Raw genomic sequence first — 27,328 nt, 5'->3', positions numbered from 1 at the left:
ATGCAGGAGAAAGTTTGTCATCTAAAATAGTGCCGCGTAGTTTGTTTTGCCTAACACCCTATACCTTCAGCACAGTAGCCTCGTACCTATGGCTCTAGGTCTACATTATTGCCTTAAAGCATCTAGATAACAATGTTTCCGTTCCTGTTGAGCTGATATTGTAGTGCTCATTTATCACCCTGTTTACGTAGTGCGCCATGCAGTTCATCAATGGGTTATAATATACAGGAAGCCTGGGAGGTTTAGAGGTAGCAGCTATCACTATAACTACCTGATCTAGCACTGGTCTGTTATACGACACAGTTCTACGAACCCATCGTCGCGCACTTTGAATAATGATTTGGCGCTCTGGTATTCATTGACGTCAGCAACATCTTCTCCATAGAGCATGCATGACACTGGCAGAGCAGCGACCTTCAGCATTTCCACAATGCGCAAAGCATAAAGTGCGCTTTGCGCATCTGCTACTTCAAATGTTTTAGCGATCACCCAATGAAAAATCAACGTCTGGTAACGATTTGCTTAACAAAAAGTATCAAAGTAAAGCTTTGGTTTGCTTTATAACCTGGTAGTTAACCGCAAGAAAGTGTACAGGAATTGCTGTTCCGTCGACTCACATCGAACCGACCATTATAAATTAAAGTCAAGAAAGCACCGCCTAGAGGAATGTCTACCTTGCCTTGCAACAGATGAAGCTCGGATAGCAATACTTTTAGTCTTGGTAAGCTCACAACTAGTTAAAAGCCTTTACCCATTTGGTATGCCGCAGAAACTGCTATCAAATTTTTTTGCGATCCTATTGTTATTTCAGCTGCAGAGAACATCCTCTCGACGACATTTTAAAAGTATGTATTCAATTCCTTTCCTTCAATGCACAACTTTTGCGAGAACAACTGAAGGACTAAGCGCTTAAAATAATACCTACGCGTCGTAAAATGTACTCATTCCAGGACTTCCTGGTATTCAAAGCCTTAGTGCCATTAACTATGTATACACAGCTGCCATTGTGTTTGGAGATCATGAAATCACGCAGCGAAATATTTTGGGAACATGCTCTTCAGCGCAATTGTTGCAGTAATTTTAATCGTTGCCATGTCTTCGTGACCCTTCTACTTTAATGGAATTTTACCACGGGCGAGCAAAAATCGTACAATATGGGGCAGTACAGCGATAGTTAGGAAGCATGTGGTAGCAAAGGAATATATGGTTTGGTTATACGTTCGTGAAACGAAAGAGGCGTTTAGTGCCTCGCATTATCATGCAATGCGAAGCATCGCACGGCGACAAATCAGGCCGGTGTCACCGAATTGCATGGCGCAAACCTTTCAGCAACTGATAAGAGATTTTTGTATATTCTTTGTGCTTGACAGATATAGTAGTGCGGTACCACGGGATCAGCATTCTAGTTCGATTCGATGATTTCCGCTTGACTTTTTCAGAGAGAGCTGAACATTAGCCACACCTTTCGGTACATTGCCTCTTCTGTGAGAGTCATATTCGTAGCTCCAATTTTCATCGACTACTATGGTGTCTCATGAGCAATCACGGCTGGCCCTTTTCAAGCGTAGAAGAGAAATTGTTTGCCTGGTTTTATGACTTAGGTCAGTTCGTATCTCAGGAAGAATTTTTGCATTCAGTTCTTGCGTTCCTAAACTGTCCATGCGATGCGGTATCCATTTCATAAATGATCAGCTTCAGACTTCATGTCGTGTGCCAAGTAACATTGCTGTACGCAACTGCTTCTGAGCATTTCTGCAAAACATTACGCAACATAAGATCACCGAAAGCACTCCATTTGTTCGTAGTACAGGCGTCAAATCTGAAATTTAATAGTGCACTGGCAAAATCTCAAAGGCAAGTTTCGAATGCACTCGTCAATTTTAAAGCAAGTCCGTACTCAAAAAAAGTTTTATTGAATAACCTTCGCGTGTGAATAGTTCAGGGAGGGGAGGTATGTGGCTGCTGTGGTTTGTGAACAGCGCGGTGAATTTGAAGCGGTATGTGAAACTGACAGCCAGGAGACTTTCGGATCGTCTTGTACCGATTACATACCCTGCCAAATATTTCACTTTTCTTCAAATACATCTTCTATATAATGCTCCATCGCTATAAACATGCTGAATCATGCTCAATGTGTCCCTAGCTCATTTTCAGCTTAAAACTTAATTTGGTGCTAACACTCAGCCAGGAATTTGTGTCTGATATCACTGATACGCCATCCTACTAAATGCACCGACAAGCCTAGCAGAAGATTCATAAACGCAGCTCTGCAACCCAGTAATTTTACATGAGGACTAAAATTTTCCTGTGTACGGCATACACAGCTTCAGAACCATGGCGCTTGGATGGTAATTTTTGTGGGTGGTCCAAAGAAAAACAACCGAGCTCCCCGCCTTTGGTGGGAATTCCGTTCGTAAGCGCCGCACCTTACATCTTCGGCTGTGCCATAATGGAGGTTTTGGATATATATTCATTAAAGAATAACTGGTTTAAACATTTTATATACAAAATCTTCTTGTTTTCAATGTATATAGCCTGTATGGCATCTCATCGCTGATCAAATTAAGTAACCATGGAAGAGGATGAAGACAAAAGTTTCTCCCTCATATGAGCTCACTACGTTCATTTGCGAAAGAGATTCAAGAGGTAGAAAAATAGAAAATATAGTGTTAGTCATGACATAATTGCTGTAGTGTTAGCACTTAGGCAGTTGAAGTCACCATGGTGTCATTTATGGCAGAATAAACGTTAGTGGCACAGTTGAGCACCATCATAACAGCATACGATCAGGAACCATGTCTGTTCAGATTTTCGGGTCATCGATAGCGGGGATGTTTGTAGAAGACCGCGAGCAGTAACTCGGCAAAGGCACAGACCGACAGAGGCCGAGTCAACGGCCATGTGTGCATGAACGCTATCACATACGCCTTTTCCTAAGCTGCCGAAGAACGACTGAACAGAAACCCGTATCTTCGACTGCGGGCGTTTAGGCAATTAGGAAAACAACGTACAACTAGTAGCGGCCAAGTCACCATGAAGATCAGTTCCTTAGTGGCGCTACTTGCCCCATTTTAATTTGCCTGTGCGTGTGGAATGCAGTGTTTTTTCTTTGCCTTACCTAAATTTACGGTGATTTGCCGAGTGGAGTGCAGAAGGCAGCCTCAATCAGCCAGATCCACCGCTATCAGAAATTGAGCTGCACGAGACATTGCTGTTACAGGCATCAAATTGCTGACACGAGCTTTCAATTCAAACGCGAACAATGCGCGCGCGATTTGCGCTAGCATTTTCACTGGCATTGCGAGCCGAGTTGGCTCGCAGAGCCCAACCATACAATCGCCAGACATGAGCACCTCTAACAAACAGCTTGAGGTGGAAATGTCAGAGGTGTCGGAGCTCCAGCGTCGCCTTCAAGTGCAGGTGGAATAAGCGCGTCAAGAGTACGAACGGCGACAGAGGTCATTACCACGGAGATCAGCCGCCAAGCGCAAGCTGACGACAAGGTGTTCAGGGCAGGCACAGTTGTTGAGGTTTAGTAGATACCGAATCAACGGCAACGGCCACTAAGTTGCGTTAAAGCATTGGCGACGGTTCTATTCATTCAGGGGGAAGCGCCAAAGCCATTTTTGCAAATACAAATGTCGGCCGCAACGTCACATCAAGCGCGCATATTTTGTGCGAGGCACAAAAGACGCAGACTGCGTATTGACGGATGATAGCATTGAGTTTTTGCTGTTCGCAGAGACTGCCACGAGTGAGTCTTTAAGCTAGAATGCCACCGGAGCTGGCGTAGCCTGATGCGTAAAAGAAATACTAGGTACGTGAGTGTCTGAACGGTGGGCGACGGCCAAATCCTTCGCGAGCATTGAATTGGCAATTTGACATGGCCACGCATCTTTACTGGCTTGCAGAGTGCTCTTACACATAGATTCCAATTTTAAATGATGTTGTGGCATGTCGTGTCTGCTGAACGAGAAATCCCAACATAAGAACGTAACTACTCTTTATTCGATTAGCGATGGCAGCGGACGAGCATACCAACGCTACGCTCGTCTAGGTAGCGGAAGGAAAAAAGCAACTCTTCCCCGCCGGGCAGCCTGTTTTTGTAACCACTGTCCGTGACGCATACCTCGAGTGATGCAGTGGTGGCGCAGTGTTTTATCGGTAACGCAGTCCAGCGTGTAGCCATGTTACGCAGGGCCGGATGATAACAAGGCGGACGCTGCGCGGAATTGAGCGTGGAGAGTGTCACCAAAATAATATTACACTGCTTACTTAGTTCATGTGCCGACATATGTATAAATAACTAGTGCCTGTGAAAAACACCGGGAAGGCTGGAGACACGATTTCAAGACGGTGATCAAAACGAAAACACGGAGAAAGCTGGAGCCAACGTTTCGACATGAGGACTTGTCTTTTTCTACGCAACTTGCAACTTGCAAGCTGTGACTTGTAATTTGTGGGCATTGCGATTTCTTTCTTGCCGCCGGCTCGTGCACGGGTAAGGACATGAGTAAATATAGAGCAACTACCACAGTCTTCCTGCGAAGGTTGATAAAGCAGGTTACCGACAGTGAACCGTGTCGGTTCTTGTTTTCACTGGTGTGGTGCGTGCTCGTTCTGTTTATTCCATTGTTGTTGTTTTATTTCGCACGTAGGCATTCAGTGTATATCGCGCGCATTTTATTGTTTGAAAACATGCTTTTTTGATATCGCCTGATGCCGAGACACTTAAACCGTAGATCTGAAAAGTCAACCTTTCTTCCAACACCATGATGTTCTTGTTACCATTAGTTCTCAAGCAGCCGCCTTTAGGCGGGAACATGAATCCCTGCCAGAGCTTATCGGATACTCGTGATGCTCGTGAATGTGCTGATGGAATACTCATGAGGCACTCTTTGCCAGCGACGCCAAAATTGGTCGACCATCCTTCGACCATCGATCCATCCTTCGACCATCCTTCGATCATCCTTCGGCCATCGAAGTGAGCTGACCAGGGGGCTGAGCCACCTTTGTAGCGGAACTACTGTCAGGAAGACTGGTCAGTCGCGTTCCCATTAGAAAGTGCAATGGGGCCAGAGGTTCGGGTGCGATCGCCTCCATGTAGACGTAGGTCAAGGGTCTAGAGTTGATGACAGCTTCGATTTCAATTAGGATTGTCGTGAGCTCCTCTAAGTTGAAGTAGCTGCTTTGACTTCTTCAGCCCCCCCCCCCCCAGAGGGCCGTCCCACTCAATATCCAATTCCTATAGTGTTTGGAACATCAACTTTGTTGTCACTGTGACCGGAGAAATGCGACCAAGTGGATCATATATACGAGCCGATGCCTGAAGGATGAATCGTTTTGTGTTGCTCTTTCGTTCTAGGAAATCTAAAACGGCCTCCATGAAAAATGCTAGATGATCTCGGTCCTTATCCCATACAAACCCGACGACCCATGAGACACTTGTTATCGGACATTCCACGTAGCCAGGGGCACATCCGGTTTCTTCGTCGTTGAAGAGCTGTTGCAGCTTCCCGGAATTTGAGTTCCCCTTGCGCAGTGCTATGCTTGCTCGGTTCATGACATCTAGTGCCCCTCCGCTGAAATCCGTAGCCTCCTCCACTGTGCTCACTCCTCTTATGAGGCCCTCCGCTTACAGGCTCTCGCTGATGGTTTTTCCCATTTCCGGATAATCTGTTGTGGACAGATGGTGGCGCACGGTGGCTGCGAGGAGGAATAGAATACTATTCACGCCAAAAGGGAAACGAGTTATCCTCCAGACCTAAAAGGAGGCCCTGGGTCTTCATTCGTTGGAAGATGTCCATAGAGAAAACGGAGGGCACCGCGATCCACCGGGGGCACTGGAATTTGCAGAAATGCTTTTTCAATGTCTGCACCTAATCCAATACGATAAATTCTAAAGTTTAACAACACTTTAAGCAAATCTGAATTCAACTTCGGTCCTGGTTCTAGGGCTTCTTTCAGAGATATACAACAGGCATCGTGAGAAGATGGGTCAAATACGACTCTAATCTTGGTCGAAAGACTGTCAGGTCTAAAAACTGCACGATGAGGCATGTAGTATAATTATGCAAAAAGATGAAGCGTGAAGACAGGACACAAGAAAAGAGAAGTGAACAACGCGAAAGCTGTCTATCAACTGAAGGGATCACTGACGCGAAAAGAAGAAAGAAGACACAAAACACATCTGTGCAAGCTCTGGAATGGCATGACCACGTGTTAGTCGGGTACATGTGCCGGTCTACGTGAGAGATAGCTGTTAAGGCACTTAATCTCTTCCTCATGTAAAGTAATTCAAGGCTGACTCACGCACGCACTTCCACCAGTATAGATATGCCATGCCTCTGCCATAGGACGCGTATCTTCATTCTTGTGCCTGTACAATATCGCACATTCATCTAACTCTGGCGTGCAGTTAAAATCTTGGCAATGTAGAGAAATATTAGAAGGCGAACCATCCGTTAATGACCTTTTATGTTCCATTAGCCTCTAATTGACACACCATATCGTTCGCCCTACGTATAACTGGCCACAGCTAGAGGGAACTTTATAAACCACACCCATACGACACTTAGTAAAGCTGTTGTTCTTATTGTGCTTCACAGGACAAATATCTGTTCTTTTTTGCATTTTACCTTATGGTTCTTCCTCTGCACAGCAGCGCATATTTTACCTAGCTCATTGGGATTAGTGAAACCTACATTAACATCAAACCTACTTGCAACTTTTTGATTCTGTGTGATACTGAATGAATGTACGGAATAGCCACTACTTTTTTTGCTATTACTGCTTTCTCTAATCCCGTCCGTCCCCTTCGAAACCGACTTTTTTAGGCGTTCAGCCGCAGAGGCCGCTGCTACGCTAGGATAACCTACTTCTAATAGGCGGCGGACATGTGCACTAAAACTGGAGCTCATTTCGTGCATGTAGGATTTGGTGAGAGAAGACTTAAGGTACGACATGGCATTTCCGTGTCTTCCTGCTTTGGAATGCTTGGATTGAAAATTTGACGACGGCTTCACAGATCTTGGGGAGTACTGCCAACAAACGTGATTTTGTTTGAAGACCAAGAATATGTCTCGGAATTGAATTACGCGGCGCTGAGGAAATTCCTTGGTAAAATTTAATCCTGCTCCACAAAGTTTAAATTGCTCACTTACTGAGTTTTCAGCGGAATCGAATTCTTCCCTATTGCAGAAAATCAGGTAATCTTCAGCGTAACAAAATATCTTGATAACGCAATCAGCTAAGACTTTCTTTAGGCAGCAGCCCACCTTACTTAGGTAAACATTGCTAAGAATAGGCGCAACATTTGAGCCAATACAATTGCCTGATTTCTGCAGAAACACGCCATCTCTCTACCAAATCAGCGTCGACTTTCAGTGCATTGAAAGAATTTCTAGAAAAGCTCCCGTAGAAACACCGCATCTGTCAATAAAAGCTGACTCTTGCTTTTCGTGCTTTTTTGCACTCATTTACGCAATTTCGCAACTCGTCATGTGGCAAGGAGTAATACAGGTTCTCGATATCCATACTAAAAGCTACACAATCACCAGGATTTTCCTCTCTCAAATAGTGAACTAGTGTCTGAGAATTATGCAAGCGTAAGGGATCTGAAGAAACTAGTGAAGCTAAGCAGTTCTTTAAGTGACTAGCGACAGAGACCTGCCACGTCCCTTTCTCTGATACTATATGACGAAAAGGAGCCATTTAAAGTGAGTGGTTTAAACTTTATCGAGGAAGATTATAGTTTACCAAGGAATTTCCTGAGAGCCGCGTAATTCAGTTTCTAGACATTTCCTTGGTCTTCGAACAAAATCACGTTGGTTGGCAGTACTCCCCAAGATCTTCGAAGCCGTTGTTAAATTTTCAATCCAAGAATTCCAAAGTAGTAAAAGACGGAAATTCCATCTCGTGCCTTAAGTCTTCTCTCACCGTATCCTGCATGCACAAAATCAGCTCCATTTTTAGTGAACAAGTCCACTGCCTTTTAGAAGTATGTTATCCTAGCGTTGCAGTGGCCACTGCGGCTGAACGCCTAAATAAGTCGGTTTCGAGGGGGACGGACATGATTAGAGAAAGCAGTAGTAGCAAAAAAAAGAGTAGTGGCTATTCCGTACATTCATTCAGTATCACACAGGCTTTAAAAAATTGCAAGTAGGTTTGATGTTAATGTAGCTTTCACTAATCCCATTAAGCTAGGTAATATATGCGCTGCCGTGCAGAGGAAGAGCCATAAGGTAAAATGCAAAAAAATAACAGATATTTGTCCTGTGAAGCACAAAAAGAACAACAGCTTTACTGACTGTCGTATGGGTGTGGTTTATAAACTTACCTCTAGCTGTGGCCAGTTCTACGTAGGGCAAACGAGGTGGTGTATCAATTAGAGGCTAAGGGAACATAAAAGGTCATTAACGGATGGATCGCGCTCTAATCTCTCCCTACATTTCCAAGATTGTAACTGCACGCCAGAGTTAGATGAAAGCGCGATATTGTACAGGCACAATACTGATGATACGCGTCTTATGGTAGAGCCATGGCATATCTCTAATGGTGGAAGTGCGTGCGTGAGTCAGCCTTCAATTAAATTACATAAGGAAGAAATTAAGTGTCTTAACAGCTATCTCTCACGTAGTCCGGCACATGTACCCGACTGACACGTGGTCATGTCATTCCAGAGCTTACGCAGATGAGTTTTGTGTCTTCTTTCTTCTTTTCACCTCAGTGCTCCCTTCAGTTGATAGTCGCCGTTCGGGCTGTCCAATTCTCTTCTCTTGTGTCCTGTCTGCACGCCTCACCTTTTTGCATAATAAATCCTTACCAACTAGCTCACCTTTCTGTTGTTCTATGTAGTATAATCTGCTTATATCGTTGTTGCTTTCTTGCAATGGAAGTCGTTCTGCAAACCCTTGTTCCAGGTAATGACTAATAACCTCGTCATACTTGATCAGTATCATCTCACCTTACATTAACTTCTTCATCAGGTTAGTCAAGCGCTTCTTTGCAACAGCTTTGTTGTCGGCCAGTTGCATGTTCAGAGGTTTCCAGGGCAGTGCTACCTCATAGCGATTGCCCATTTTCTCAAGCGATGCCGAAAATGTTCTCATGATTTATTTGCTTTCTGGGTTCGTCAGCGCACAAGAGTTAATAATTCCACTGCTTTCAAGTTCCGAAAACGATTTAGGCTCCTTGGACAAGCTGGTTGTGTCGGCGAATACTCCGGCACGAAGCAGTGCCACGGTTGAGCGGCAGGTAGCTCAGCTACTGCTTGGAATCGCTCCCTGCAGAATCCAGCCAAATTCGGTTTTACCGCAACTAGTGCGCCTTGCAGCTTCTTGACTTCACAACACACAAAAGTCCAGCAATAGTCAGCACCAATAAGAATGTCGATCCCGCTTGCCATTAAATGAGCTGGTGCAACAGTCCCATCTGCCACTTCATCCATGTCTGCTTGTACTTTTTTAGGATGTCCTCAGGAACATGAACCCAATCAGATCAGATCTCGAGTATTTCCAGAGCTTCGACAGAGTGCTCTTTACGGTCGTACTGACTTCATAGCCAAATTCTTACTCTTCTGCGCTTCCCTTTCATAGTGTTTTCTGCTCCTCCGAATGGGTAGATTGTGATGTCCTCTTCAGCTACGACCTCTGGTTGCATTTCAGGTGAAAGGCTTTTAGTGACAAATCTTCGTTGGCTACCTCGGTCAAAGAGGAGACGAGTGAGCGCTCTTCCTCGTTCCTCTGCCCATACTTGAGTGATTTGGAGCAGGAGAGTTGGTATCTTTTCAGATTTCTTTTCTGTCCAAGACTGCAACTCTGTGGCTTTGTTCGCGGGTGGCTTCCGTGTCGGGTCACACATTTGAGTCAGATGTCTTCTGCCACATTCCTTGCATTTTATTGTTTTGTTGCGGCATTCACTTGCAGTGTGCCCTTTCATGCATCATTGGAAGCACCGGCCAGCTGCAGTGAGGTTTTCTTCTTTTCATCCAATGACATCTGCGCCTGACAATCGTGAGCCACATGCTTTTTGCAGCACAGATGCACACAGATCGGATTGCTTCGAAGCACCCGCAGAAAGAAGAGAAGCTGCTCACCCTTTTTGAGGTTTGCTCTTTTCTTTGTTTGGATGTTTTGTTTCTCTGGCTTCGAGATTACCGGGTTGCAGTGCCTTTTCCCGGCTCTCTACTTCTATTTTAAGAAAAGGTTGCAAACTCTTGGTGCTGATCCCGTCATATTTGCTTGCCGCGGAAAGTCCTTTATTGTATCCGACAAGAAGATGGGTTGGCAGCATTCGCAGGAGTGCGGAGGAGAGCAGGGCGCCGTAACTGTCCGTTTTGTCCCCGTGAGCCGTGAGACCAGCGACAACAGATTAGGAGTTCCTTCGTCTGCATGACTGTCCAAGAATAAGTCAGCTTCAGAAATAAGTTTAATCACTTGAGTTCTCAGTGCACATCTTTTCAGTTTGAGCTGTTCCATCATGGCAGCAATCTTTACAGTTCGCTTACCGCGATGGGGCTTGTGTCGCGGTGTCGGTTTCCGTTGGGTGTGACGTCCCTAGGCCTTGCTGTTCAATGCGCGCCTCGTCGATCATTTTCTGCCCGAGGATCGTTGCTGGTTTTCCCCGACGTCATTGCGCTGTCGGCGTCTCCTGAACTCGTTGCCTGAATGGTAAGTTCAATCGTTTCTCCCGTGTTTCGGCACCAAATGTAGAGGAACTTATGGCAGGTCAAAAAAGAACAAAGAGGTGAAAAAGAAAGAAGAGGTGAGAAAAACAACTCAATTTCATTTCGATAATGATGCGCGTTGCCGATGGAGTTCTTAGGAGCACAGGGTTGCCCTTTGGCGAACAGAATGAGGCTAAGGTTGGCAGTTTCTTCAATGTTCGTCTGTTATTCCCTCCCTTTAAGTATTTGGCGTATAAACTCTCTATATCTAAAGCGTCTCTCGAGCAGTGTCTCTGATGGCAAAAAGTAGAAGTGGCGCTGGCCTTTGGCGAGGATGACAGTTCTTCGCCAAGGTAGTCTAGTAGTTGTGTTTGTGTAAAAAAAGATAAAGTAAGCGTAGTGCAAACTTTAATTAGTCATTAGAGTCCTAACCATCTTTGAGTCGGTACCTGATTTTGAACCAGTGTGTACCACTTTGTGACTATGAGTTAGAGCAAAAGGATAGAAAGTTGGGCGAGTTGGTAAGGTAACATGATCTCGAATTGTAACGCGAAGTGACATGGACAGAGACTAGGGGCCCTATAACGTAAAGCTATTCCAATATATTTTTATTCCAATCTCCTGACGTCAAATTTCTTAACCGCCGACGCAAGCACCGGGCAGTCACCCGCAGGGTTGTCTGAAGACTCCAATCAAACGCTCTCCCCGTTCATAGGAGGTCGCTTTTGTTTGTTTGAAAAACGAATAACATTGCCTACACTAAGCTGCTTGTCTTATCTAATTTGCTCACAAGAGGCGAGGAGCACGTTCAAGTGGAGAGGGATTTGATAGGGCCGAGCCACTGCACTGAAAGTGGATAACCGCATGAAGAAGGTGATGCCGGCGTCTGCGATTGGTCAACTTTCCCTTACTTAGCCTGCGGTGGCTGGTGGAAAATCGCGGCTGCATGCAACGGAAGCTTAAGAATGACGCTAAAACGGATCCTCAGCAATGAAGAGTTGGCAGAAGGAGGTTGTAAACGTGCCAAAAGTGCTCGAAAACGGGACACGACCACTTAAGAAGTTTCATTATACGCAAATAAACCATGCTCTCCGGCAGGTGCGAGTAGCCAGCGCCGGAGCGATCGGCGGCAACCATTTTGTATTCCTTTCGAAACGGGGCAGCCTGCGGCTATTCAGAGGAAAATTCAGTTTTGTTCGGCATATTAATGCATCATTAACGCGTAAACGTCACTTAACGCGATGAGTTCTTACGGTTTTGTGACGTCGTGTGACAGGCAGGTGAAGTGGGTGCAGCCGGAAAACTTTTTACCAATAGCCGGGGGCTAATAGCGAACAGGCATCGACTCAGAAATAGCTATTTTTCTTTTTTCGGTCAAATCATGCGTAATCATTGTGTACACGTCATACCAATGGGGAGCTATAGCGGTTTTTGTGATGTCGCATGACAGATAGGTGGAGTGGGAGTGGTCCAAAAATTTTTTTGACCAATCGCGGACTGCTGATAGCAGAATTGGAATAGAAAAGTTTGAATCAGGTTTACGTTATAGCGCCCTAGAAGCGCTCGTGCTGTCTGCTTCTAGTGCCTGTCCGTATCACTTCCCGCTACAATCCAAAATCATAAGTGAGAGGTAGTAACTTTCTCCTTGTTGAGAAAGGCACGCCATAGTGGAGGAGTCCGGAAATTTCGACCACCTGCACTTCCTTAACGTGCACTTAAATCTAAGTACACGGGTGTTTTCGCATTTGGCCCCCATCCAAATGGAGCCGCCATGGCCGGGATTCGATCCCGCGACCTCATGCTCAGAAGCCCAACACCATAGCCACTGAGCAACCACGGCGGGTCTTGCTGTTCTAAAGTTGCGTATTGTTTGGGATCGCCAGCCTGAGTTCATGTGCTTTCATCCTACCTGTATTTAAGCATGCCTGTTTCTTCTTGCCTTATTTTGCTGATTCTCTCTTTTAAATTGAAAGCAATTGTAAACCTCACTAACCTGTTATCCCTGCCCTTTACCCTCGTTAACATCTCTACATCCTGTTATATGCTGGCACACGAAGGGTTTGAAATCTATTCGATTTTTTTCTCCATTGTGTCTTTTCCTGGCACACTTTGCATTATTTCAGTTTCTGATGAAGATGTTTTTTTATTCAAAGTCAGTGTATTTTCGCGAATTATGCCAGTATCTCTCCTCTATTACTGCTACAATGAATGCTGACATTCGTGGATACAACGACAGAGAGATTAAAAAATAATTGAGAAGAGAGCTATACGTAAGGCATACCAAGCTGTATGCAGTGGAATATAAGTAGGGTAATGTCATCAGAAATATGGATGATATGGTATCAGCAGCAGAGGAATTATATGCTGACTTTTACACTACCCAGAGCAGCCACACTCACTTAATTTGAAGCGGCGAAGAACATGATACAGAATAAATGGCGATAAAATTTTAAGGGCCTTGCAAGAAGGGAGCCTGGGGAAAAGCGGCAGGAGGAGATAGAATAACAACCGATTTATTCGAGGATGAAGGTCACATTACGCTTGAAATCTAGCGGCTCTCGATATTAATATTTTTTGTATTTACAGATACTGTCGGTCCACATCAGGACCAAGACAGGAGTGGTAACGATATATCAACATACAGCAAGCAGTGAACGGAACAATAGAATACAGTGATACAGCAATATATGGCTATTGTAAAATATTCGTACAAAAGTTCGGAATACTGCTCGCGGGTCCCTGCGTTTATAATGTTTGCAGGCAAACAATTCCAGTCAGGTGTTGTCGAAAGGAGGAATGAGTATTTGTAGCAATGCTTGTGAAATCGATTTTCCTTAACGTGTCTGCTATGTTTATTTCGCACTATGCGGGCCATAGATTCATTTATGTAGCGAGACTTATCAACAAGCAGCAGCTCATTAATGATTAAATAGAAAAGGCTAAGTTGTTTTTCCTTCCTTTTGGCAGTGAGTAGGGGCAGGTTTGCTCTCGCATAAAGTGGTGTTACCGCGTCTTGCCGGCGGTATCGGGAATAAATAAACCGCAATTCACGTCTTTGAACTTGCTCCAATTTTGCCAGTGAATCTTTCAAATACGAATCCCACACTTCACATGCATAGTCTCATATTGGGCGCACGAGCACTTTATAAGCAGTCAGTTTCGTGGCTGGAGATACTAGCTTAAGGACACGTCGAATATAACCTAATCTCTGGTTGGCTTTCCCTACTACTTTCTTACTGTGTGGTGTCCAACTAAGGTCAGAAGTTATTAAAATTCCGAGATATTTGTACTCGGTTACGCGATGAAGTGGTTCACCTTGTAGAGTGTATGTGAATGACAGAGGTTCATGTTTGTGTGTGATGGTCATACATACAGTACTTGCTGGGTTAAGAGACATCTTCCACGCGTCGCACCATTGGCGCACTTTTCCTAACAAGTTATTTAAAAGTATCTGGTCACTAATAGATTTCACTTCTGTATATATGAGACAGTCATCTGCGAATAACCTCGCTGTAACTGTGGCCGATTCCTCGATAAGGTCGTTTATATTACTACGATATTATCGGTAGATACCCGAGATACGAGCCGCCGCGAGAACGACGACGAAGTGGGTCTGTGTCCTTGGCGCGAGAAAATGTCGACCTCGTGCTCTGGCTCCAGTCCAGTGTAAATAGCTTGCAAATAGCCTCTTCCGACTGTGTCTTTCTACAGGTAACATTCTGGTGGAGGTGAGCGATCCCCATGCTCGCCACGGAACTCCGGAGTGGTCGGTACATCGAGCTTGTCACCATGCCGCCCGGGGACGAGACCACCTCTGCAACGGCGTTGGCTAGTCCGACTGCTCCCGTCGTCACGGTTGCCCAACGTCACGACCCTGGTGTGTTCTCTGTCCTGGAGGGACAAGGCGTTGACGAATGGATAAAGCTATATGAACATGCCAGCGCTAATAACAGGGGGGACGCAACCATTATGCTCGCCAATGTCATCTTTTATCTCGGCGGCACCCCACGCGTGTGGCATCAGACGCATGACGACGAGATAACCAGTTGGGACAATTTCAAAGAGAAGCTCAGGAAACTGTTCGGCGACCCCATTGGCCGCAAGGTTGCCGCGAGAAGGGCTCTTGCGTCTCGTGTTCAGACATCTACAGAGCCGTACATTTCATACATCCTCGACGTCTTGGCTCTATGCCGAAAAGCTGACGACGCTATGTCTTAAGCTGTTAAAGTGTCACATGTTCTAAAAGCCATCGCCGACAACGCCTTCAATTTGCTTGTTTTCGGCAACGTCTCGACAATCGACGCCATCATTAAAGAATGCCGTCGCCTTGAACAGGCTAAGAGTCGCCGTATCCCACGCCACATGAAGCGGCGACCCTACACTGCTGCTACGTCGACATGTGAGGGTCGACTATGTCAGGCTACCCCATGTGACGACGTCACCCGTATTGTTCGCCGCGAGCTCGAGGCCGCCTGTTCGCCCGCTTTCGCCGCGACGCCTCCCGATCCGCCAGCAACTACGATTGCGATGATTCAGGCCGTAGTCAGACAGGAATTTGAGAACATGGGTCTGAACTCCGTGTGTACAACGTCTCAACCCAACGTTCCCCAATCCTCTACCGGCCCTCCTCGTCCCCGGCAGTCCTTTTCTGCCATATTTCACCGCAACCCGTCCGAATGGCGTACCCCTGATGAGAGGCCGATCTGCTTCCACTGCTGTCGCATCCGCCACGTCGCTCGTCACTGCCGTAACCGATGGCCACCACCTCCTCGGACATACGCCACCACTTATTCCCGCACTTTTACACCTTCTGTGCCCTATGCCACCCGCCATGAACCCACTGTTGCTGATGGCCCTGCTCGGAACCATCGGTACAGCCGCTCACCCTCACCTCTACGCCATCAGTGTCGTTCGCCCCAACCCCGCCGCTTCTCTTCGCCGCCTATCGCCTCCAGGACCCAGCCGGAAAACTAAGCACTGCAGCTTCTGGAGGTGAAGCCGCGTTGTCGACCCTGCCCTCAAATCCTCTGCTCACTTTACCAACGAACCAAAACCTTCTTGACGTTGACGTTGACGGCTAACCTGTCACTGCACTCATCGATACAGGCGCACATCTTTCTAATATGAGTGCTGCCTTCCGACGACCACTCAAAAAGCTCCTCACCCCAGCGTCGGCACGCGTCGTCCGCGTTGCGGATGGGGGTACTGTGCCTATCATCGGCATGTGTACGGAACGAGTGAGCATTGCCGGCCACCACACCCCTGTCCTCTCCACCGTGATTGCCCCTTGCCCCACGACCTAATTCTCGGCGTCGACTTTCTCTTCGCGCATTCTGCCCTTATTGACTGCTCTGCCAGTAGCCTTCGCCTTGAGTTGCCGATTCTCGCAGAACCTTCTGACGCACCCCAGTGCCGCTTAACCCCACCGGCTTTCTTCGCCTGCCGCGAAAATCAATAGCCTTTATGGAACTGTTGTCTTCCGCACCAGTTCCTGATGGCGAGTACCTCGTCACTCCTCTGCCCGACATTCCACTACATTATGACGTTAGCGTACCTCACACTATACTTACTATAACTGCGAACCGCACTCACATACCTATCTTTACCTTGGATTGGCAAAGCAAATTCTACCGCAAGGTATTTGCCTTGCCAAAGTTGATTGTATCGGCGACCATCATGTGGCAGCGTTATCAACCGATGGTTCTTGCAAGCTTCGCAGGCCCATCGCGAAAGCCTCGGGCGCCCATCCCAACATAAAGAAAATGGTTGCGACGGACCTGTCCTCTGCACAGGTTGAAGACCTTTGCCAAGTATTATCGTCCTACCGAGATATTTTCGACTTCGACGATCGCCCTTTAGGCCGGACGCTCGCGGTCAAGCATCGGATTCTTACTGGTGATGCTACGCCTATTCACCGACGACCGTATCGGGGTTTTGCGTCAGAACGCCGAGTAATTCAAAGGGAAGTGAACAAAAGGCTAGTGAAAAACATCATTGAGCCTACTTCAAGTCCCTGGGCATCAGCTGTGGTGTTGGTTAAGAAGGACGGCACATGGCGCTTGTGTGTAGACTACCGTCGTCTGAACAACATTACTAAGAAGGATGTCTACCCGCTCCCACGTATAGACGATGTGCTTGACTGTCTCCATGGTTCCAGCTATTTCTCTTCTATTGATCTGCGTTCTGGATACTGGCAGATTGCTGTTGACGATATGGACAGAGAAAAAACCGCGTTCATCACACCTGATGACCTATATCAATTTAAAGTAATGCCGTTTGGATTATACAACGCCGCTGCCACCTTTGAGCGTATGATGGACTCCTTTCCCCAAGGTTTCAAATTTTCCACATGCCTCTGCTACCTCAAGGACGTCATCGTCTTATCGCCAACGTTCGGCACTCACCTTGAGCGTCTAACAAACATACTTGATGTATTTCGCGAGGCGAAGCTGCAACTTTACTCATCCAAATGTCATTTTGGCCACAGTCAACGTACTCTTCTGGGCCATCTCGTTGACGCTTCCGGAGTACAGCCTGATCCCGACAAAACTCGCGCTGTCCGAGATTTTCTGGTTCCGAAGACAGCCGCCGACGTCCGAAGTTTTGGAGGACTATGCTCGTACTTTCGTCGTTTTGTTCGAGATTTTGCGACAATTTCTAGACCCCTCACTAATATTTTGAAGGCGTACAACTCTCGTGTGGCACTTTAGAAGCCGCCGCCTTCTCTCGTCTCGTCACTCTTCTAACCTCACCACCCATTCTCGCCCAATTCGACCTTGATGCCCCTACAGAATTGCGTACAGATGCCAGTGGTCATGGCGTAGGTGCCGTCTTGGCACAGTGTCAGCATGGCCAGGATCGCGTTATTAACTATGCGAGCCGCCTCCTAGCACCATCAGAGCGCAACTATTCAATTACGGAACGAGAGTACCTTGCTGTTGTCTGGGCGGTTTTGAAGTTCCGTCCTTACCTTTACGGTCGCCCTTTTTTCGTAGTCACTGACCATCACGCTCTCTGCTGTCTCTCATCGTTAAAAGATCCTACAGGCCGGCTTCGTCGATGGGCTTTGAGGCTACAAGAATTTTCATATTCCGTGGTCTACAAGTCTGGCCGCCTGCACCAAGACGCTGACAGCTTGTCGCGTTACCCTGTTGACGATCCTGACTCCTCCGATATTACCAGTGCTGCTTGCGTATTCTCTGTATCACAGCTCCTTCATTTCGCCGATGAGCAACGTCGTGACGCCTAGATGAGAGCACTCATCGACCGTTTTGAACACGCTCCGGCCGATGCCACTCTACGCTTCTTCGTCCTCCGCGACGGTATACCTTCGTAACCTTCATCCGGACGGCTCTGACTTCCTACTTGTCATACCTAAACACCTCCGCACAACCGTTCTAGAAGAGCTTCACGACGCACCAAAGGCAGGACACCTCTGCGTATCTCGAACCTATGATCGTGTACGTCGCCGTTTTTCCTGGCCGGGCCTTGCCCGTTCCGTACGACGTTACGTCGCCGCTTGCGAACTTTGCCAACGACACAAGAAGCCTTCCCAGCTCCCCTCTGGTTACCTGGAGCCGCTCGACAGGCCTGGCGAGCCCTTCCATCGTATTGGCTTAGATCTCCGCCAATTTCCGGAATCTACATCAGGAAACAAGTGGGTTGCAGTCGCGGCTGACTACGCGACCCGCTACGCCATAACTAGCGCTCTTCCGACCAGTTGCGCAAGTAACGTTGCACACTTCCTTCTTCATGATATCATTTTGATGCATGGTGCTCCGCGTCAATTGCTAACAGACCGTGGCCGTACGTTTTTGGCGAAAGTCATTGACGACATCTTGCGGGCCTGCTCCATTCAGCATAAATTTACTACCTCCCACCACCCTCAAACGAACGGCCTCACTGAGCGTTTGAACCGCACGCTTACAGACATGCTACCCAAATACGTTTCAGATGACCACCGTAACTGGGACCTGGCTCTACCCTACATTACCTTTGCATGCAATTCTTGCCGTATAGAAACTGCCGGCTTTTCCCCGTTTTACTCTTTGTATGGCCGCGAACCGACGCTACTACCAGACACCGTGCTTCCGTGCACCACAGCTTCAACTAGCGCTTATGCCCGTGATACAATCGCCCGTGCTGACCATGCTCGTCTACAAGTCTCTCAAGGCAAACAGAAGCGACGCTACGACCTCCGTCACCGTGATGTCCATTTTGCGTCCGGCACCCTCGTGTTGCTTTGGTCACCATCGCGTAAAGTTGGCCTTTGTGAGAAACTGCTTTCCTGTTATACCGGTCCATATCGCGTGCTCCGCCAAGTGACCGATGTCGCGTATGAAATTGTTTTAGCCACGCCCACTACGTCCTCCGGTGTGACAACCAATGACATTGTCCACGTCACCCGACTCAAGCCCTACAACTCTCCACGTGCCTTGGATATTTAACAGCACCGTGACGGCGCTTTTGCCGCCGGGGGGTAGTATTATGATATTATCGGTAGATACCCGAGAGACGAGCCGCCGCGAGAACAACGACGAAGTGGGTCTCTGCCCTTGACGCGAGAAAATGTCGGCCTGGTGCTCTGGCTCCAGTCCAGTGTAAATAGCTTGTATATAGCCTCTTCAGTCTGTCTTTCTACACGTAACAATATATACCAGAACCAGCACAGGCCCAAGAGCTGTACCTTGAGGCACGCTTGATTTGACCTCACAGACCTCGGACCTATTTTCATCAATGCTGACGAACTGTCGGCGATCAGTAAGAAAGGGCTCCACCCGTTTGACTACACTTGTATCTCCTAAAATGGCCTTTAGTTTAATTAACAGTTTTCGATGATTAATCTTATCAAATGCCTTTTTGAAGTCGAGAAAGATCAGATTTACTTGTCCCTTCCCATCGATAACTTTGCTGAAATCGTGAACACTTTCTAGTAAGTGTGTTACGGTTGACAAGCCCTCGCGAAACCCATGTTGATAGTTACTAAGAATGTTGTTCTGTGACAAAACAGCCGAGTGTACTTAGAAACAATATGTTCTAACACTTTACAACAGCCAGACGTTAGTGCAATGGGCCTGTAATTGGCAGTAGACGTGGTGTCACCGTCTTTAAATACGGGTATAACTTTACTAAGTTTCCATTCTGCCGGAAGTGTGCCTGACCGTAGTGACTTCGCGAAGATAACGAAGAGGCACTTTGCAGTCCACTCAGCATACCTCTTTAAAAACAGATTTGGTATCTCATCAGGACCTGCCGATTTCTTTGCATTTAGGTTAAGCAGCATGTTTAATATTCCTTCATAAGTTACCCGCAGTTCCTCTGCAAGAGGTAGCTGTTGGCATACCTCAAATTTGGCTGCTTTCCATCATCACTGGTGAAGACACTAGCAAGAAAGCCATTGAAGGCGTCCGCTATATGATCTTTGTCCTCAATAAGTCCCTCTTCTGTGCTTATTTTAGTGACTACCTTCTTAGTTGACGCCAGGTGCCTCCAAAACTTTTGGCGTGATTCACGTAGAAAAGTATCCATAGTGACACCAGAGTACTTGTCCCTGGATTTCTTCATCATTAACTTTAGCTGTTTACTTAAGCTTGACATATCATCACGAAGAGCGGAATCATGTGTACGCTTATAAAGTGCCCTACGCCTTGCCACTTTTCTTTTAGGTTGCATAATCTCTCGTAATCCATGGGCTGTGCATTCGTTTTGTTTTACATTTGAGAGGTACATAGCGGCATAGACATTTGTGAACCGTTCGCTTAAAGTTTAACCACTACTCATCGATATGCGCAGATTAATTTTTACTTAATTTTTCAAACTTGTCAAAAGAGAAGGCTAGTTCATCTATTATTGCACTATCATCAGCTTCATTAAACTGTCTGTAATATGAAACAAGCATACAGACCCTTGAAAAGGAACTTATATTTAAGGACAATCTTACAATCGAGTGATCCGAGATCCCGGGCAGAATGTCAACTCCATAGTATCTCGATAGAATGCTATGCCTTAAATAAAGAGGTCAAGAACAGATTTGCTTTTACTGCAGACCTTAGTAAAGTCACGTAATACTTTTGTAAGACCATGTGAAAATTACATATCTATAATTTCTGAGCCTGCGTCGCTGTCTCGCGTACCCGATTCCATTTCATCCCATTCAACGTCTGGAACATTGAAATCCCCCGCTATGATAACGTTTTTGTTCTGAACGCGTAAGTCATGCAGTTTCTTACTCAGTGCTTCAATACTAGCGGCAGTGCTTCCCGGAGCGCGATATACGCATCCCACAATCAAGTCAGGGCGTCCAAGAATTTCGCAACATATTGCTTCAATGTCGGACGGTTTGTAAAGGACCGTGTATTTAAGGCTGCATTCCAGAAAGACGGCAACACCCCCACCCCTGCTAATGCGGTCATTTCTGATAACGTTATGTCCCGGAGGGAATATTTCACAATTTCGGACACCCTCATGTAGCCACGTTTCTGTTACAAATACTATATCTGGGAGACGCTCAAGCAAAACGTGCTCCAGGTCTACAGCCTTACTAACAAGGCTACGGGCATTGGCGTTCAGTAGCCGAAGCTTGCCCGGATGCGCATGTCAGTCATTGAAGGAAGCAGTGGTTCTTGCAACTGTATTAAACGGGCTGTCAGTCACCCGATAGCGTTGGTTTGAAGCTTCCTCCCATGCGTACATCACTCCGTTTATCTTCATTTTAGCATACACAAGTGTGACTTTCTCTTTCCTTTTTCTGTTTACTAATGCGCTGTTCCAAAGGCATTGTCTTTTCCTTCTTACATCATACGAGTAGTCCTCATTGATGAAAATATTTGTGCCCCTGAGCCTATTGCGATTGCGTAGTACGTCATTTTTTTCTGTGAGGCTTCCCAGGCGCAGAATAAGGGTCTTCGTCCGTTTGAAGAAGGTTTTCCAATTCGATGTATACGTTCGACACTTGTAACTGATAGATTCAGTTTCCCCTGCATAATTCCCACTACAACCTCCTGCTTCAAACTTTGTTCCGTCTCATTCTGTGCATCTCGAATGCCTCTGATCACAATGTTATTACTTCTGCTGTGATTCCCTATTTGGTCAACCTTTTTATCAGTTTCGACACAGTGGATCGCAGAGTTAACACTTCTGTTTCAGGCACTTCTACCCTTTTTACCAGTGTAGGTATCTGGGCCAAAGCCATTTCGGCAATAACAATTCTTTGTTTCATTTCCGTTATTTCTGCTTTGATTTCCCTTTGCCCTTCTTTCAGCTGTAAGAGCAGTTCCTGCGTTTAATAGCCAGGGTTTATTTCCACATCGCCACTACACGCTGGTAGCAGTACAATGACCTCCCAACTGTCGGCAACAAGTACACTGACTGCCTGTGGGCTCGGCAGCACTACAAGACAACGGCAATCACCTCGAATAGAGTCACAGTAACGTTTCGGACCAATCTGTGCAAACAGCAAGACAGGGTTTAACATTCTTGTCTCTACGGTGCTGCCAAGCCCACTGACGGCACAGATAGCTTCCTGGCTCGAAGAAACCGCCCCCAGGGTTGATGTCGATGATCCTAATGCCTTCGCTGTCCACCACCAAGGTCTGTGAGTGGTGGCGCTGGCTAACACTCCCAAGGTACTACTAGGACACATAAATACCCAAGAAAGTGGATGCGAAAACGGCGCCGCGGTAGCTCAATTGGTAGAGCATACGCACGCTAAATGTAATGGTTGTGGGTTCGGTTGCCACCTGCGGCAAGTTGTTTTTTCTTCAGCTTTAATTTGCATTATTTATCTTTTCTTTACTTCAGTGATTAGGCACAAGTAATTTCCCCTATGTTGTCCTTGGTGTCAGTGTTTGTTGGCTTCTTATGATACTCCATGCAAAGAGGCATACGTAAATATCTTAGGAAACACCTACAAACATGGCATGGCCAGCTTCTTTCTCCAGAAGAAAATTAGGAAATTGCCTATTAAGAGATGTGTCAGGTGAGCGGAGACAATCTTTCTTATGTACTCACTGCATTCTAAGAAGTATCCAGGATATTACTCCCGAGTGAAAGTCAATGGCCAATATCCCCAAAACATTTCGTTTACAGATGTCGTCCTTTTCAGGGAAGAACAGTCCTAGCGCGCCTAGGCTACCCCACACACGGCAGAGGCCACGAACAAGCAATCCATCTGGCCCCCCAACTTCCGGGAGCACATCAAGGCACTCCCTATCCCCAGAAGCATGCACCCAGAACATCATGCCGATCGTCGCCAAGCTCGCGCAAAAACTCTACAGACAAAATATGGCAGTCTCCCCACCAGACTATACACACATGCCGCACAGTACCCCCAAAAAGCAGCCATGACGGCCAGCGTTGTCAACTATAACCTACAAGAGGTGGTCCCGATGACGGTCCGCACTGCCAGCGCCCTCGTAGCGGAGGAGACAGCCATCGCCTTGGCCATCACCTCTAGTCTGAGAAACGAGTACATCACAATTATTACCGACTCCCAGGCAGCTTGCCGTAGCTACGCGGGAGGTCGAATATCTTCAATCGCCCACCGAATCCTCAAACAAGCCTCCCAATTCCAGGGACGTTGAAATAGTGTGGACTCCAGGACACGAGTCCCTCCGTGAAAATCACCGTGCGCACGCTGTTGCCCGAGCTCATGCCTCCCGGGCGCCACAAGGGAGGGATACAGACGCATCCATGGAGCCCGTACCTTTACAATACAACGCCATACTACAACACCACAGATTGAATAGACGACAATACCCACCTCCACACAAGACCCTCTCACGTGAAGACACCGTAACATGGAGACAGCTACAAACCAATACATACCCACATTTAAGCAGACTACACGCAATCCACCCTACGCTATATTCATACAAATGCCCCCTTTGTAATGATTACGCCTCCCTATATCACACCACATGGGCGTGCCCCAACATGAAGGCAGCCCCGCAAATACCCAACCCCACACCCGAACAGTGGGAAGCCGTGCTGACTAGTTCGGACCCTCGTAACCAGCAGCAACTGGTGCTGCGGGCCCGGGAGACAGCAAGAGCCGCAGGAGCCCTGAACTGAGGGCGCCTCCCGCCCAAGCAGGAAGACATCTGCTTGTCCTTTCTTTTTAATAAATGTTTCTCCTCCTCCTCCTCCTCCTTTTCAGGAATAGTTTAGATGAATTGGAACGAATGCTTAAGGACTTCCTCAAACTAGAAGCTATAAGAGTAGGTTTAAAGAATTATATACAGAAGACAAAGGTATTATAGATTAGCTTGCTAAGGATAGAAGAAATTATAATCGTCAATCACGCTTTAGAGTTTGTTCAACAGTACGTTTATCTTGGTCAATTACTCACTGGCGACCCTGACCTTGAGAAGGAAATACACACAAAAATATCTATGGGTAAGCGTGTACACGACTGACCTTATCAAATGCTTACTGGAAGCTTACCACTTTCGTTAAAAAGAAAAGTGTACAATCATTCCATTCTACCATCATTAGCATATTGTGCAGAAACTTGGTGGTTAACAAAAAGCTCCAGAACATGTTCAGGAGCACTCAAAGAGCGATGGAATGAAATAATTTTTGGCGAAATGGCAAGACACAAGAATAGAGTGATATGGATCAAGGAGCAAAACGGGTGTCATCCATATTCTACTTGAAATTAAAGAAACGCAATTCGGCAGGCTATGTAAGGCGTTGGTGAAACAACCGGTGCATAATTGGATTTAGAGAACAAATTCCCTGAGCAGCAAAGCGCAGCCGACGACGGCAAAAATCTAGTTGCGGCAAAGAAAGTAGGAAATTTGAGGGCGGAAGCTCGAATCAGCTGGAGGAAGACAGGGGTGATCCTTCGCCCTGCAGTGGACATAAAAGTAGGCTGCTGCTGCATATGATGACCCTCGTTACGATGTTAAATATGTATAGATTAGAAATTTCTCAGTAAAAAAACAAAAAGTTAATTTTGACGTTTAAGCTTTCATCAAGATTGGTCTAGCACCCGCAATAAGAGCTGTTTTACACATTGTGGCTAAAGTATTGGTGCAACTTGCACAAGCGTATGAGCTCTTCTAGGGAAAATTCGAAGTACCAAAACTTGTGCAATCTGCTTGCAAGCGCCAATCAAGTTGTGAAGTACTTTCTGCAAGGCGCGCCCACGCCAGCGATTACCCTGGAAGTTCGTGCCCTGGAATGATGACACTGCAAGCTTTGTCGAGTCATGTATAAAAAGTTGACGTTTCTCCCGAAATGCGAAGCATCGATTGCAATAAAAATTAGTGCACATCTATAAGAAGTGAGGACAGTACTTTTATCGGCCGTATAAACTTGTAAACAAAGGCACACTATCTAAATTAACAAGCATGGTGTCACATGCACATAGGCAAACTTGAACGTAAATAACTCTTACTGTGGATACGCGCTATCAAACGATGGCGCGAGGAAACGCGGCCGCACCAGCGAACGCAATGGCATTCGTGCTGTCGGTAACTTTAGTGCAAAGTGGGCGTCGAGAACACACAGCATGCACAAAGCTACGAGCCGCCAACGCACCTATACTCTGCCCTCATCGCAGATCGGTCTAAAGTTACGGTATAGGTTTTCTGTGATACGGCTGGGCGACTGCGTGTAGCCGCCACATGTGCAGTTGCAGCTGGAGTAGAAAGCGCGCCCCTCTCCCTTCCCCGCTGCCTCCCAAAGTTGTGTGCCTCGCGCACGACGGGTTTCCTGCCTCGTTTCGTCTCTATTGAGATTGAGCTACGATCGTCGGCTCCCCTAGCACGCCTTCATTCGCACATATAGCGCAGGGCGCGAGGTGACGGTGTTATCGGCTTTGTACTTAATACTAAACCTCACGGCAATTCCGATGGCCTAAATATGCTCGGAATGTCCGTGTAATTGCTATCGCAAGAAAACCGACGCGGTTGATCCTCAGATCAAATTTTAGACGATCACCGACTATGTTCGCCGCTATCGTTGTGCACTGAATGTCACTGAATGTTACTTGCCTTTAGGGGCACTAGTTCGATAAATAAAGACGCACTTTCGTCGTTTAGAGTTTTGCTACGATTTCCTTAACTGTCACTAATATGACATCATCAGCCGCGCAATTTCGACGCGTCCTAGGACCATCGCACGCGGAGCAACCGAACAAGAATTCCCTATCCCGCCCCAGGGGCGCGATCGGAGACTGTTTGAAAGGCGCTTTCTATCACCTTCTCTTCCGCTTCACGCAATCGACCTAGGCCGGGCCGAGTGATCAACTGCCGGGCGCGCTCCGTTTTGCTAGCACTGTGGAGAAGCCGGCCATGTATACCGCCGATTCCCATGCCACGACTTGGGATTATGAAGGTTCGCCGGGAACACGAGGCACTCACAGCGAAGCGATTGACCTCGTCATATCGCCGACTACCTCGCCGGCACGCCGAAGAGGCCGGTACTCGTAGCCGCAGCGCAACTGGCTGATGCCCTGGACGGTGCTTTGTTCCATAGACCGAAAATGAAGAGATTTACGTGCCGTTGCTCTACGTCGAAATCCCCTAGGCCCTCGGCCGACGACGCTTCAAGATTTACCTCTACGACGTAGCGATTGCATGCCGCGATCCCGCCGAAGCCTGGAACCCAAGAATACGCCTACAAAAAAAGACCTGACGGCGTGACATTCCAGTCACACGACGCAGCTGTGACCCCATGCCAAGCCCTAACCGCCACGTCAGACAAAGAACCACCGGCCTTCGACTTGCTGCTCGACGACCACGCAGTCACTGCTTAAATGGACACGGGAGCCGACAACTCTGCGATGACTTGACCCATCGCCGCCCAGTTCAAGCAAGTTAGGACTGCATGCGAAGGCCCTCAAATCCGCACAGGCGGAGGACAACTGTCCACATCTATTGGAATCTGCACGGCAAGAATCACGGGTCATATCAGGACCTAACCTGCTATCTTTGTTATCCTACAATAGCGTTCACGATGGGTAATTCTCGGCATGGATTCCTGAACCAACACGCCGCATTCATCGACCTGAAGTCGAAGTCGATAACGCTGTCCGAAGATCAAGTGCTACCACCGGAGTTCTCTCGGAGCTCCCATGCCTCGAGTGCGCTCGCAGATGAAGTCAGCATCCCGCCTCGCTCCAGCATCGTCATTTCTGTACACCAAAACACTCGCAGACGTAGAAGGCGCCGTCAAGGGCGTCGGCTATGGTGGCCGCAACGGTTCGCAAAATAATTTTCGTCAATGTAGCCTTAGAGTGGCTATTGCCAAATTGAAGTCGGCGAGGGGCCTGCACGAGCCTGCATTAAGGCGGAAGCGTTTAATGGCTCAGTTTCAAAGTCATCTGCCATTAGCAGAAACTGTCACAGCTTTCCGGCCTCCTGATTGGTCTCCTCTGTGTCGTGAAGTCACTGTCGCTAGGTGGAGGTGTGCGCCTCCTGATTGGCTCGCGTGTGTAACGTCACTGTCGTCAAGTGCGGGTGTCGGGGTGGTTCAGTGCCGCGCGGGATGACTCATCGCATCAGAACGCGTGGCGGCCGTGTGTTCGACGGTGCGCCCTGACGTCACGGTCCTCAGGCGCTTGAGGTGGCCTCCCTGGCCTGACGTCACTGTCGCAGGCGCGCGTGGCGACCGTCTGCTTGGGTGTGGTGTGGCGGCGGCGGTGGTGGCAGCTTA

At 47.3% G+C, this 27,328-nt stretch overlaps 1 protein-coding gene across 4 annotated transcripts in view; it reads left to right on the top strand.

Moving 5' to 3' along the window:
• The first annotated feature begins 489 nt into the window (after positions 1 to 489).
• LOC142587387 (uncharacterized) overlaps positions 490 to 27,328 on the top strand; it is a 174,772-nt gene continuing 147,933 nt past the window's right edge. The window contains exon 1 of one of the 4 annotated variants that reach the window (XM_075698352.1): positions 490 to 845. The gene's annotated coding sequence lies outside the window, so the exon portion shown is untranslated. Of the gene's footprint in view, positions 846 to 14,419; positions 14,544 to 27,328 lie in introns of those variants that run through there. The other 3 variants (XM_075698351.1, XM_075698350.1, XR_012829511.1) reach the window with 3 other exon arrangements.

The sequence above is a fragment of the Dermacentor variabilis genome, chromosome 7, assembly GCF_050947875.1.
Source record: "Dermacentor variabilis isolate Ectoservices chromosome 7, ASM5094787v1, whole genome shotgun sequence".
Lineage (NCBI taxonomy): Eukaryota > Metazoa > Arthropoda > Arachnida > Ixodida > Ixodidae > Dermacentor > Dermacentor variabilis.
The sequence above is the reverse complement of the archived record's forward strand: the minus strand, read 5'-3'. Positions and strand labels throughout refer to the sequence as shown.